Source organism: Humulus lupulus, chromosome 1 (genome assembly GCF_963169125.1).
Source record: "Humulus lupulus chromosome 1, drHumLupu1.1, whole genome shotgun sequence".
Lineage (NCBI taxonomy): Eukaryota > Viridiplantae > Streptophyta > Magnoliopsida > Rosales > Cannabaceae > Humulus > Humulus lupulus.
In genome coordinates, this window is record NC_084793.1 from 208555409 (window position 1) to 208569526 (window position 14118).

Here is a 14118-nt window from a genome sequence, read left to right on the forward strand (position 1 = left end):
CCGCAAGTGTGAATTCTAGGCTGACTTGCTTGCTAAGAGCGCTAACAAGTGCCACACGTTCTGTCAATTCGAGTATTGAAGTTGGCGGCCCGTGACTGTTGGTATCAGAGCTAAGTTTGAGAAAGCTTGGTGACCCTGCAGGATGGTGAGCAACACTCAAAGGATTGAAGCGTTGGAGAGGCGCGTTGGAGAGCTAGATGGCCTGAATGAAAGAGTGAGGGATCTTGGCTTTGTCCGGCTATAATCGGAAATGACTAACGCACTAAACCGCGTGGCTGTGTTGGAGCGGGATACGACCAATCTACTAGCTCGCATAACGGCAATCGAGCGGAGGGAAAACCTTTCAAGCACGTCCAATAGTGCTCAGAGGGAGGAACGTATTGAGGCAGTGGAACGGCAGTGAAGGACCTACAAGAAGCATTAAATGACCTCGTAGAGAATTGTAGGGGGTCAGTTAAGGCAACGAAGGATGAAATGTTGGAGATGAACACCAAGCTGAACCTCACCATGAGGGCAGTTGGGAATCAGCCTGCAACTGGACCCATTGGCATGGAATATGGGAGAGTAAAAGTCCCTGAGCCGAGGCCCTATGGGGGGGCTAAAGACGCGAAGGACTTAGAGAACTTCCTCTTTGATATGGAGCATTACTTTAGAGCCGTGAGAGCTGAATTAAAGGATGGCAAGGTCGCCATGGAAACGATGTACTTGTCTGTAGATGCCAAAGTGTGGTGGAGGACGAAGTACGATGATATTCAGAATGGCAGATGCACCATAACAACATGGGAAGATCTGAAGAGAGAGTTGAAGACACATTTTCTCCCTGAAAATGTTGCCTACATAGCTCGACGCCGGTTGAGAGAGCTGAAGCACACGGGAACAATCTGAGAATACGTGAAAAAATTCTCTGGGTTGATGCTGGACATCAAAGACATGTCCGAAGTGGACAAACTCTTCGTGTTTTTAGAAGGTCTGAAACCTTGGGAAAAGCAAGAGCTCGAGGGACAACGAGTGGCTGACCTAGCCACTGCTCAAGCTGTTGCCGAATGACTGACTGATTACTCATCAGGGAACTTTCAATCCAAGAAGACCAATCCGTCGACTAGTGGAAGTAATGTTGGGAGTAAAAAGTTTGGGAAGTATTGGCAGAGCAAGGTTGGGGGAGGAGAGAAAAGGAGTGTGGAATCTAACTCTCCTAACAAAGGTAGTAACTCCCCGTTCAAGAAGCCTCTTACATGTTGGATCTGTACCGGACCTCATAAGTCGACAGAGTGTCCTCATAGATCCAAGATGAGTGCCCTCCTGGCGACATTTGCTTAAGGAGAACAAACCAACGAAGAGGAGGAGGAGGAGTATACGCACATGGGTGACCTCCGGATGTTGAATGCTCTCAAGAAACACGGTACGAAAGTGAAGAAGACCCCCGGAAAGAGACTAATGTATGTGGACGCCACTCTAAACGGTAAGATGGCCGGAAGTGTGATGATCGACACGGGTGCCACTCACAACTTCATTTTGGAGATTGAAGCTAAACGTCTGGGACTGAAATGGGAGAAGGACCATGGCCGCATGAAAGCGGTTAACTCATAAGCCTTGGCCACAACCGACGTGGCTAAAAAGGTGAACATGAAGATCAGCTCGTGGGACAGGCAGACTGACTTGGTGGTCCTGCGAATGGACGACTTTGATGTGATATTGGGTATGGACTTCCTTATGGAAAAGGGAGCCATTCCCATCCTAGCTAGGGGAAGCTTACTCATAATGGGGGAGACACCTGCAGTGGTACCTGCTAAAGTAGAGCAGCCCCCAGAAACCAAGTTGTTGTCAGCCTTACAATTGAAGAAGGGCGTGAGAAGACAAGAACCCACGTATATTATCCTACCCACAGTATACGAGGATACAGTGGATGAAGTCATCCCACCAGAAATTCGAATGGTCTTGAAGAAGTATGGGGATGTTATGTCGGATCAACTCCCCAGAGCCTTACCACCTAGAAGAGGGATTGATCACCAGATTGAGCTAGTGCTGGGAGCCAAACCACCTGCAAAGGCGGCCTATAGGATGGCACCTCCTGTACTGGTAGAACTGAGGAAGCAGTTGAAGGATTTACTAGAGGCAGGCTTCATCAGACCATCGAAGGCACCATATGGTGCACCCGTGCTATTTCAGAAGAAGCACGACGGGAGCTTGATACTATGTATTGATTATCAGGATCTCAATAAGGTGACAATTTGTAATACGTACCCCATCCCCTTAATCGCCGACCTATTCGACCAGTTGAGTGGAGCAAAATTCTTTACGAAACTGGACTTGAGATCAGGCTACTATCAAGTGCGGATAGCGGAAGGGGATGAGCCGAAGACAACGTGTGTGACTCGATATGGAGCATACGAGTTCCGAGTCATGCCATTTGGATTGACAAACGCACCAGCATATGATGACCTCCCCATGGCCATTTGCGGTATGGGGAATCGACCTCATAGGCTCCCTTCCGACTGGCAAGGGCGGAGTAAAGTACGCGGTAGTCGTCGTAGATTACTTCACAAAATGGACAGAAGTTGAACCTTTGGCGACAATAACCTCCAAAAAAGTCCTTGACTTTGTGGTGAAAAACATCATATGTCGATATGGGATGCCAAAAAAGAATTTGTCTGATAACGAAACCCAGTTCGACAGCGATCTGTTTACCAACTTTTGCAAAGAAAAATGGAATAATAAAGAGCTTCTCGTCAGTGGCCCATCCCCAGGCGAATGGCCAGGTCGAACCTGTAAACAAGACTCTAAAAAGTTCGCTGAAGAAAAAGTTGGAAGAAGCTAAAGGAAGATGGCCCGAAGAATTGCCCTAAGTCCTATGGGGATATAGGACTACGGCCCGGACATCGACAGGACATACCCCGTTCTCTCTGGCATACGGTTGCGAGGCTATGTTGCCAATCGAGGTCAAAATTCCCACAATTCGAGCCCTCACTTATGATCAAGCCTCGAACCACTCTCAGCTCGAAGAAACTCTTGACCTGATCGAAGAAAGAATGAATGAAGCTCAATTAAAAATGTTGCATACCAACAGCGAGCTACCCAGTACTTCAACAAAAGAGTTCGGGATCGAAAATTCGGCATGGGAGATTTTGTGCTAAGGCATGTATTCTTAGCAACACGGGATCCAGCAGCTGGTGTGCTTGGGCCAAATTGGGAAGGACCCTACCAGATAGAGTCAGTCATCCGACCCGGCGTTTACAAGTTGGCGAGATTGGATGGAAGTCTAGTACCACGAGCATGGAACGGCGAACACCTACGACCTTACTATCAATATTATAGGAAGGATGTTGCCTATAACCATGCTTGTTTATCTGTACTGTTTTTCTATTTTTGGGTTTTTTTCAAATAAAGTTTGATTTCGTTTAATATGCTGTATTTTTGTTTGCAATCTCTCTTAATTTAATAACCTATGGTCTCACTCATAGGATATTAAGGGGGCATCAGTGGCTCATATACCACCAGCTTGAAAAAATAAAACAGCATATACAAAACGCATATAACTGTTTGGATATAACCAAACTGTCAAAAGTACACAAGTATTTGGAAATAATCAAATGCGCAAAATGGGATAAGTTTGGATATAACCAAACTGGCAAAAAGATTAAAATCTTTGGATGTAACCAAATATGCAAACTAGATTAAAATATAAGTGTATGGATTACAAACCTAACACGACCATAATAGGTTTGGAACAAACCAGCTAAAACTAAGTGGCAATAAGTTGGAGCATAACCCACTCGTATAAGCCAAGATCGAGGCTGGAGTATCTTGCAAAACAATAGTTTCGACCTCATAACCTCGGAGAGCTAACCGAGGACGAGAAAAAGTAACTAAGAAGTATGATACGACTAAACCATTTGCATTACACACCATACAAGTACTTTCGGGTGCATGGTAAAAGTAATATCCGACCTTGACAAATAACGAGATCGAAAGCGGATAATTCGAGCAAACTGTGCATGAATACATTGAACCTCGAGCTTAAATCCAAACTATGTTTGTGTGATTAAACAGGCATATATGACACTTTAATATAAAATGTGCAAAATATTTCAACCCGAGAAATGTAAAGCATATATATTAAAATGAAGTCAAAAAAAAATTGTATCAGCCCCATGGGCATAAATTAAAAGAAAACAATTACAAAAAATAAAGGGACGCAGCCCTGAAGTATCATCTAAAGAGAAGGAGCAATCTCCTTGGCCTTCTCAGCATCCCCCTTGGCCTTCTTAGCATCAGCGTCGTCCCGAGCAGCCTCCTCCTCATTAAGCCAAGCCTGCCATTTGGCCACGATTTTCGCTTTAAGATGGCCTAAGAAGCTGGTATCGAGGTCGACATTGTTGGCCCAGATTCTGTACATGGCCATGTCGACTGCCCGGTCCTTCTTCTCCTTAAACTCCTCGAGAAGACGACTCTTTTCACCTTCTATGATCTCGAAAGTGGCGGCCTTCTCTTCTTCAAGCTTAACATTGGTCTCCTTGACCCAGACATTCTCTTATTCAAGCTCCACGAGCCGGGCACTCAGCTTTTCAAGTTCTGAAGACTTGGCCTTTAGCTCCTCAACCCCTGCCTCCACCTTTGCTTTCGTTGCCTTGAGCTCATCACTCAGTTTGAGCTGAAGATCCTTCACCTCCTGAGCATAGGACTTGCTCGAGTGGATCTCATTGTTCAGTTTATAGTTGAGCTGAGCAGAGACAGCAAGAGCCTGGCATACAAAGAAATCAACATTAGCTTATGGATCGTCTATAAATACAACTAGTAGCGAGAAAAGAAAAGTTACCGCGGCAGTAAGCTCGACACTCTTCTCATTAAGTGTGTTGCAGTCTCGGGCGTCATTCAAAAACTGCCAATGAGGAGCGTCAAAACCGCTAAAGCTCTGGCCCACTCGAGACAGAATGTCCGAGCCCAGCGTAGCCCCATGGGGTCCAGCAACATTGCCAACTACATACTCATCAACATGAGTAAAAACTGACAACTTGCGTGTTATGGAAGCCGAGGGTTTTTTTGGAGGTGGGTCGAGCGTTGAGTGAACCATGACTGGAGGTTGGAGCTCGACCACAGTGGATGCCTCGACCTGAGGAGTCGGCTCCACAGCCGAGCTCGTGGCAGCCGGAGCTGGTGGGGGAGGTGTCTTCTCAGTCCTCTTAAGGACCTTGGCGGGACGCTCGGACTTCCGTGAGCCTCTCGGGCACTTGCTTCTTTTGGCCCCGCCACTCTCAAGGATGTTGTCGAGGTCGGAGTCCATCTCACCTGCACAGTTACACCACAATATGAGTTATTATAAAATAAAGTACTCCACATACTGCAAACATACATGGGATAAAAAGACAAGTGGAGAGAAACCTAACTGGAACTCACCCCCGAACTTGTGCTCGGTGACCATGAAATTCCCCCATCTTCAGAAGAGGCGGGGGGAGTGCCTTCCCTATAGGTGGAAGTCAACCTCAAAAGGTCCCTATAGTCGTTGGTCCCATATTGGACGGCTATCCCGTTCCATACCTCGTTCAGGCTATACATGGTGTCATATTTCCCGAGCCAGCTATCAAACCTATGTACCATATCATCTACCCAAGACCATACATAGAAATGCTCCCTATCATCCTTACATAATACTAACCTATCGGGTTTATGCTTTAATAGGGAGGGGGACCACATATTCGAGCTAAGGATGACTGTACCTTGATCATCCGAGCCCGAGCTTGAGGCCTCGTCATTGGCCTTATTGTGAACTCCTATGATGGACTGGAGGTGGAGGCCTCGCATCTTTCCTCGGGGGGAGGTTCCCAGTTGGTAGAGGTACGAGCTCCCACTGGTCGTATTTCTCATTGGACCAGTCCGATGTAGACTGATCCTCCCCTAAGAGCCCACACGCCCGGAGCTTGTCTTCATGCAGGAGATATGAAAGGGATCTCCTGCCATAAGGAAGTTGGAGCAGAGTCTCTCTGCGCTCCCTCATCTCCTTGGTAGGGGTAGGGCGATGATAGTTGGCTGGAAAATCAAACGCATTTCAACTAAGTACGGGCCTAAAAACAAAGTTCGAGCACAGAAAAGAAGGAGGTTAAGATACTTATGAATCCGTCTGAACGAGTAGAATCGAGACGGGGCTAGGCCATCCGTCCAGAAGAAGGCCTTCTTGAAGTCAAGAGGATGATTGGGAAGATCCTCGAACACCTTCTTCTCCTTCGGATAGCTCGAGAGATAGTAGAAGTCGTCTCCTCCCTGAGCTCGGGAGGGATTGCTTTTCAAATAGAAGAGATATAAAATCTCTCCTGGTGAAGGTCCTGCCCACTTCAACTCGTGATACAGCGACCTCAGGGTAGACAATACCCTGTAAGAATTGGTGTTGAGCTGGAAAGGGGCCAGCCCAACAAAATCTGTGAAGTCCTTGAAAAAAGACTTCAAGGGCAATACCGCCCCTGCCTTCATGTGCTCCTGGCTCCAAGCTGCATATCTCAGCTTGCTGTCAGGATTTCCATCTCCTGGAGCACGGCAGCTTCGCTCGTGTGAGGTCGGGGCTCGACACCTTAGTGAGCCTGATAATTCTATACCGTGAAAGGCCAGGATATCAGTTTTCTGGCCTAGTGATGTAACTGAGCTCCAATAATGCTCGGCCTCAAAAAATTCCCTCCTCGGCTACGAGGTAGAAGGTTCCCCCATCAGTGAAAACTGAAGATCACCTGGCTTGAAAGCAATCATCATTTTAAGCGAAGGGTCGAGTGGAATCGGTCTAGGCTTGGTATTCGGATCTGGATGAAGAGAGACCCTTAGTCTTTTCCTTTTCCCTTCTTCGACCTCGTTTATCTGACGTCAGAAGTGATCTCGAGTGTCCTCTTTCTCACGCCTCAGTTCGTGCTCCCGAATTAAACGTTGATTCCGGGTGAAAGGAGATTCCGGGCTCGGAGTTACTGGTGAGTAGGGAATTGCGTGCTTTGATCCCCACCACTTTCCCGAATTCTGTGGCATCTAACAAGAAAGTAAAAGGGTGAGGGCCAAGTGAACAAGAAGGATAGAGATAAATAATACCTAACCTTGAATGATCGAGGGCACAAGGCAAGCTCGATCCAAAGGACGAGACCAGTCCCAGAGCGTGTGTTCCACCGAAGAGAAGGAAGGTGGATATGTCATGGGAAATCCCGAAATATTAGGGAAGAAAGGTGGCGGATATTAAAAAGGTGATATTTTTGGGAATCGTTCATTCCTTAAAGACACACCCTAATTTTGTACCCGATATCTTGGTGTGCAAGATACGGTTCCTAAAATTTGAAAACCCAAAAAAGGAACCAATTTTGGACCCTTTTTCGCAGAAACTGGGTTTGAACCTAATGTCCATCAGTCGAAGCACCCTAATCCTAGTGCGTTAAACTAGTGAATGGATAAATGGGACGAGAGTAAATCCTAATGCCTATGGTGTAACAGAAGAATAAGAATGCATAAAAAAAATGTGTATATATAATGCAAAGAAACCATAAACTGAAAACTTACACAATGTAATCGGTGGAAACAGAGAAATGGATGATTGAACGAGCAGTTGCAAGTACGATCTCACTGATTCAAAAAGCCCAACCGTGTTTTGTCTTCTCGGCTTGGAGAACATGCAAGAATTGGACAAGAATGATTCTGGTTTTTTCTCTCTAAAAGTTTGAATGTAAAGGAAAAATGAAGAAGACAACCGGAAACTGATTTATAGGCCCACGGGGACGAAAAGAGAACTAATCTGGGCCATTGGTCAGATTCTGTATCAAATCTGACGGTCAGGGAACAGTGAAGTGATGGTACCCAAAAGGAGGGCAGGCGGATGGACATGGGCAGAGTTTCAAGGCACTCAAGTACCTTGAATAAGTAATACCCAACTGACGCATGTCCATACTCGAGTGTGTGATGGAACGGTTCCCGAAGGAAGTAGTTCAAAAGTTTCCTTCTCATAGGATTCAACCTAATACTTTTGAGAGGGAAAAATGTTACACCCAGATTTCGAGACTTGAGATTGTGACCTCGAAAGCTGGACTCGTCAAGTGTGAGCTCGAGATATCTAAAGCACATCATGGTCCAGATGTCAAACCATCGAAGCAAGGTGGCAACCTCGAAGATATGTAACCTCGAAGTTATTTCTAAGCTCGAAAGACGTAGCATCGGAGTATATCCGTTGTCGCGTGTCTTCGGATCAAGTAGCCCCGAGCTTGGCATGGGTATAAGCTCGGAATGTAACGGCCTCGGTGGTATTTACCTGCTCCGAGCTGGTCTTGGGGTAAGGTGGCTAGCTCATAATTTATCTAAAGACCTAGTCCGACATGATACTGATTACCGATCTCGAACGACGTAATGGGTCATCTGATGAGACGCGTTCCATGCTTTTAAAGATATTTATTGTTGTAACTTCCCTACATTAAAGAGATATTAATTAGTATGTTATATGCCTCCTGGTCTTCAGGAGACGTTTCCTTGCACATAGGAGTTACATAATTTAATGTCATTATTCCCATTAATGAAGAGGAGTATCTTCCCGAAATATGTGGGAACGAACTCTGAGAACCCTCTATAAATAGATAGATCATGAACACTTAAAGGGGACAGATTTTTGATATCTTGAGAGAATTTCTGGAGAATTCATCTCTGAAGAATTTCCTGAAATATCCAAAGTCTTAATAAAATTGACTCGTGGAAAATGAACCCGAGTTCTGGTGAACGAACCATGACTCTTGTAAGTAAACTGGGACATTAGTAAACGAACCCAGACCAGACTTTCAGATAGGGCAAGCCTAACTAGCCCCAATGTTGACCTGTCCCCATGAAATCTGACAGTTGGTCTCCTCAACTAACCTCCATAATAGGGTAAGCATGAAACGTACACTATTCCTAGGAAACAGTACCGCCACTACTCTGAAAAATCATATCCCTAGGATCCCCTTAGAAGCCCATGCGAACCAGTCCAAGCCAACGTACAATGGGCAATTGTAAGGCTTGTCCATGTCTGAGCCAGCCCAATGAGCCCAGATTAACTAAATTTTACTATGAAACTGTCTTTGTACTATGACTCCATTAGCGAACAAACTATAATTACATCTCTATTGGGCTCAGATTAATCCGACCCAAGCCCACTGCACTTGACTGCCTATAAATAGGGCTAGTTGTGTACTATAGCAGGGATCCCAGATTTTCTCTTGTAAGCAATTAGTCTGCTAAAACTTGTAGAAAACTCCATTGTCAAAATCTCTCTAAGGCCTAATACTACTGACTCGTGGACTAAGACTCATTAATGCCCCAACCACGTAAAAACTCTGATTGTTAATCTCTAAGTCTTTCTTTTCAGCTCTTACTTCTTAATATATTTCTAGTTTCCGAAAAACTCAGGAAACATTTTGGTGTTTTCATTGAAAGCTGAAGGAAGCTTGAATCAATCTCGATCATCTGCAAAAATGGTGAACACTTGGCATACCGTGTTTGATCCTACTCACTAGCAACAACAAGACAATGGAGAACCATTGCACAATCAAACATTTCCTCAAGACCAACCCGAGGATACGCCTTATCAGGAGCCTCTGCTCGACGATTCCCATAACTTCGGGGATGGGGGTGACTACGATGAAGGCTATTACGAGGAAGATGAAGGGGAATATGAGGATCACAAGGCCGAAAACCCCGTCGATCCTAACAAGAAGGACATGAATCCTGAAAATGAGGTTCCAGAGGTGTTCCGCCTAAGACAACAAGTCCTGGATCAAGAAGCCAGGATAGCTGAACAAAAAGAGGCTACCCGCCAAATGCAAGAGTCCCTCCTGGCTCTTCAGGCATTTATTTCTGCCCAAGGATTGGCAGCCAATCCTTTAGCCGTTCCTCCTCCAGGAACACAATTGCCTGTCCCACCTATCGGGACTGGCGTACCCAACGATGCTAGCCCTATTCCTCCTCCGGGATCATCCTCACATCCTAGAGCCAACCAGTCAAATCTTGCTCATGAGAAAGGAAAAGCCAAAATGGTCTATCCTGTGGGAAAAACAAACTCCCAGAAGAAAGCTCATCCCGTTCCAAAACCCAGAGCTAACCCAGGACAATTCCCTAGGAAAGAACGTAAGAATCATGTCACAGGACGGGATCATCCGAACAATCCGCAAGGGAAGCACTTGCAGGGTATTAAGCCCCAAAACATCCCTAGACAAGACGAACAAGAATGACGCTTTTATCCCAATGCCTCCGTGAACAAGAATCACGGAGGGCGAAAATGCAGAGAAGAACTAGAAGCTATCAGTTCGAGAGACGATACTTCCCGAGTAGACTTGTGCGATGGCCTCAACGCCCGAAAGGAGCGGGCCCACAAGGAAAATATTTGCCCCCGAGGAGGCAACTTGAGGAATAACCTCAACGACAGGAGGAATGAGAAAGTCCCCTTAGACGATGGAATGGCCAGACAGTTCATGGAACAGCTGGCCGATCTTAAAAATATCACGAACTGCTTGGTCCGGAAACAAGAAGGCGAAGGTTTCGATTCCGAAGAAGAGGAAAATGAGTCATGCGCCAAGCACATACTGGATATTGTGCTACCAAAGGGATTCAAGATGTCAGACCTAACTGCCTATACTGGGAACATGGATCTCAGAGATCACTTGTTCTACTACAATCGTCTAATGACAATAGCTAATGTTTGCGACAACGGCAAGTGTCGATGTTTCTCAATCACTCTGGCTTGACCTGCAGAAGAGTGGTAGAAAAGACTTAAGTCGATATCAATCCAAACAGTTTGTGGCCTCCATAAATTTGGACATGCAAGTCAATGCGCTAGCTAATGTCAAACAACATCCCACAAAACCCTCAAGGCTTACATCCAACACTTTACGGAGGAAGCCTCAAAAACTAAGGTGGATGACGGACAGCGCCTGGTGGCTCTCCAGTCCGGGATCAAAGCTGGATCCCCTCTCTGGGATGACACGCAGTGCAGCAACGCAACCACTCTTGAAGAATTCCTCAGGAGGGCACAAGGTTACATCAACTGGGAAGAGGCCCAAATCCAAGCCTTTGGGTGGCAGCCAACCACACAATCGACCACCCAAACCTTCCTCGGATATGGAGTTCAGTATCCAGCAAATATCTATTTGGTAGCCCCAGCGGCGCCCGGATCTGCTGGGACCCTTGGGATGCCATTCATGAACCCAGCGGTCTATGGGCCCACTTCAATGGGCTATGCTCTAGCTCCATCAACCCCATTTTCTGGGTAGGAAGTGGCACCCACCGGGTATAGTGCTGCTCCCAGCGGTGCCCAACCAGCTCAAGCCGGAGGATCTGAGGCAGCATAAACCCCACCTGGGGAAAGAGATCGAGTAAGAGTCAGAACCGATCTGAGCCATCAAAGAAGGGGAAAAAACAGGTACGAGCCCCAATACACGAAAAATACCAACCTAGCACCAGGCAACGTAATCCATTACTGGAAACCAGACCCCGTGTTTAAAAGGGGAAAAATTCAAGGGACACAAATAAAAGGTGCGCTTACCATAAGGATGTGGGTCACACGATCAAAGAGTGCCGTCAACTAAAGGACGAGATCGAGAACCTGATCAACCTGGGGCATCTCCACCAATAGGTCAGGATGCCAATAGGGGTTCTGGGACTGCCAGCAGCTCCTGGACAACCTATGGCCCCAGGTGCACCTGGATCATACCGACCTCCTTAGGGAGGGTGCGCTACAAGTTTGGGAGAACAGGTCCCCCAGAGGGCCCCAATAGTGCAAGTGCTCGGGCCCCGAATGCCATATCCTCCCGGAATCACGCCTCCATGGGTAGATGGCCACATGGCCACCATATCAGGAGGCCCGCATCTGGGAGGGACATCATGGGTGGTCCCGATCGACCATCTACCCACATCTAGTATTCAAGCCCCCACAATCATCAACGCCATCGATTACTCTATGTCCTAGATGGGCCCTCTCAAGCAGCACCTAACCACTGGGGAATTGCCTACGGATAGGGCTGCCGCTAGGAAACTTCAGTACCAGGCTCCCATAGATGTCATGATGGATGGTAAACTCTATCGCAGGGGATTGTCCATGCCCTATCTTCGATGCATATCCGAGATAAAAATTAGTACAATCATGCACGAAGGTTTTTGCGGGGATCACACAGCCGGACTCAGCTTGTCCAAGAAAATCCTAAGGCAAGAATATTTTTGGCCAACAATGAAGAAGGATTGTGTTGATTACATCCGCAAATGTGAACAATGCCAAAGTTATGTGAAGATCCCGCGAGCCCCTCCAACGAAAATAACCCTGATGACCAGTCCCTGGCCTTTTGCAGTGTGGGGAATCGATTTAATAGGATCGCTCCCGACCGACAAGGGTGGAGTAAAATACGCCATTGTAGCCATCGACTATTACACCAAGTGTGTTGAAGCGGAACCAATGAGCACCATCACCTCCATAAAGGCCCTAGACTTCGTCATCAACAACATTGTGTGCCGATACGACCTCCCCCAAAAAATCGTGTCCGACAACGGGAAGCAATTTGATAGCATCCGCTTCACCGACTTCTATGAAAAACATGGCATCGTCAAAATCTTCTCCACAGTCGCAAGGCCTCAAGAAAACGGGCAAACAGACGCCATGAACAAGATTTTGAAGGGGACACTAAAGAAAAAGCTACAAGACTGCAAGAGCAAGTGGCCGGAAGAGTTTCCCCACGTCCTATGGGCCTACCAGACCACAGAAAGAACGTCAACCGGACATACTCTCTATTCAATGGTGTACGGATGTGAAGCGGTCACCCCAGTAGAAACGGCGACCCTGTCTCACAGATGAGACACATACGATCCCATCTTGAACCACGCCTTACTCCAAGAATCCCTAGATCTCATCGAAGAGATCCGGAAGGAATCATAGGTCCAGCTGAAGATGTATCAGGGAAAGATCGCCAGGCACTTTAACTCTAAAGTTAAGTGTCGAAGGTTCGAAACCAGCAATCTAGTCCTTAGAAGAGTCTTCCCTGCAACTCAAGATCAAGGAGTTGGGGTTCTGGGACCAAACTGAGATGGACCCTACGAAATCCAAAATGAAATATGTCCAGGAATGTATTGCTTAAGGCGACTAGACGGATGGGAGGTCCCAAGGGCCTGGAAAGCAAAACAACTCCGCCAGTACTATCAATAGTCGGAAGGATTTGATTCTGTTCTTTTCTAAAAAAAAAAAAAATCTAGCAATGTGCACCCCATGGAAATTTTTTGTTTAATTGAAATGGTGTATACAAAACATCATAAGAAATGTTGTAAGGAAAGAAAAAGTTTGCATCCGTATTCATTTTTTACACAAAAAAGTGACCTAAGACTACACTCTTCGGTCACTTTGGGGGTAAGACCATCTATACAAGTTTAGGAATAAAGATAAAAAAAGAATGCAAAGCTCAAAGTTTTGTACTAAGGATGCAAAGGTCAGAGCTTAGTCCTGATCTGGACTCGTATAGACTAGGGGTGCAAAACCCAACTCCCAACAAAATAGGATGCAAGGGTCAAAGCCCAGTCCTAACCCGAATCCGTGTGATCTGGGGTGTTCAACCAAAATAGGATGCAAGTCTCAAAGTCCAGTCCTAGCCCAGACTGACATTGTCTGGGAGGTTTGAAATTCGACTCCCAATACAAAAGGAGGCAAGGGTCAAAGACTAGTCCTAACTCAGAACCGTGTGATCTGGGGGGTTCAACCAAAATAGGATGCAAGGCTCAAAGCCCAATCCTAACCCGAATCTATATGCTCCGAGGGCTAAAAACCCAACCCCTAAAAAATTGTTCCAGATCTAACGTGGTCCCAAATAACCAAATCCCTATTCATGTCTCCCTTACAATGGCCCAGAACCATTGAAAAATGAATCTTAGGTTTAAATTGGTTAAAATTAGTCTTATAAATGGCCCAAGTCGTTGGAACCTGAACCTCAGGTTCGAAATAAACTAATCATCTAATCTCTGATGGTCCAGACCATTGAAACCTAAACACTAGAGTCAGGACAAATAAATTGAACGACGGTTATTAACTCCTTAACGCTCCAGATCATTGGAACCTGAACCTCGTGTTCGAAAAGAGTTAATTAATTAAGTCATATCTAAAAAAATCTCTAACGG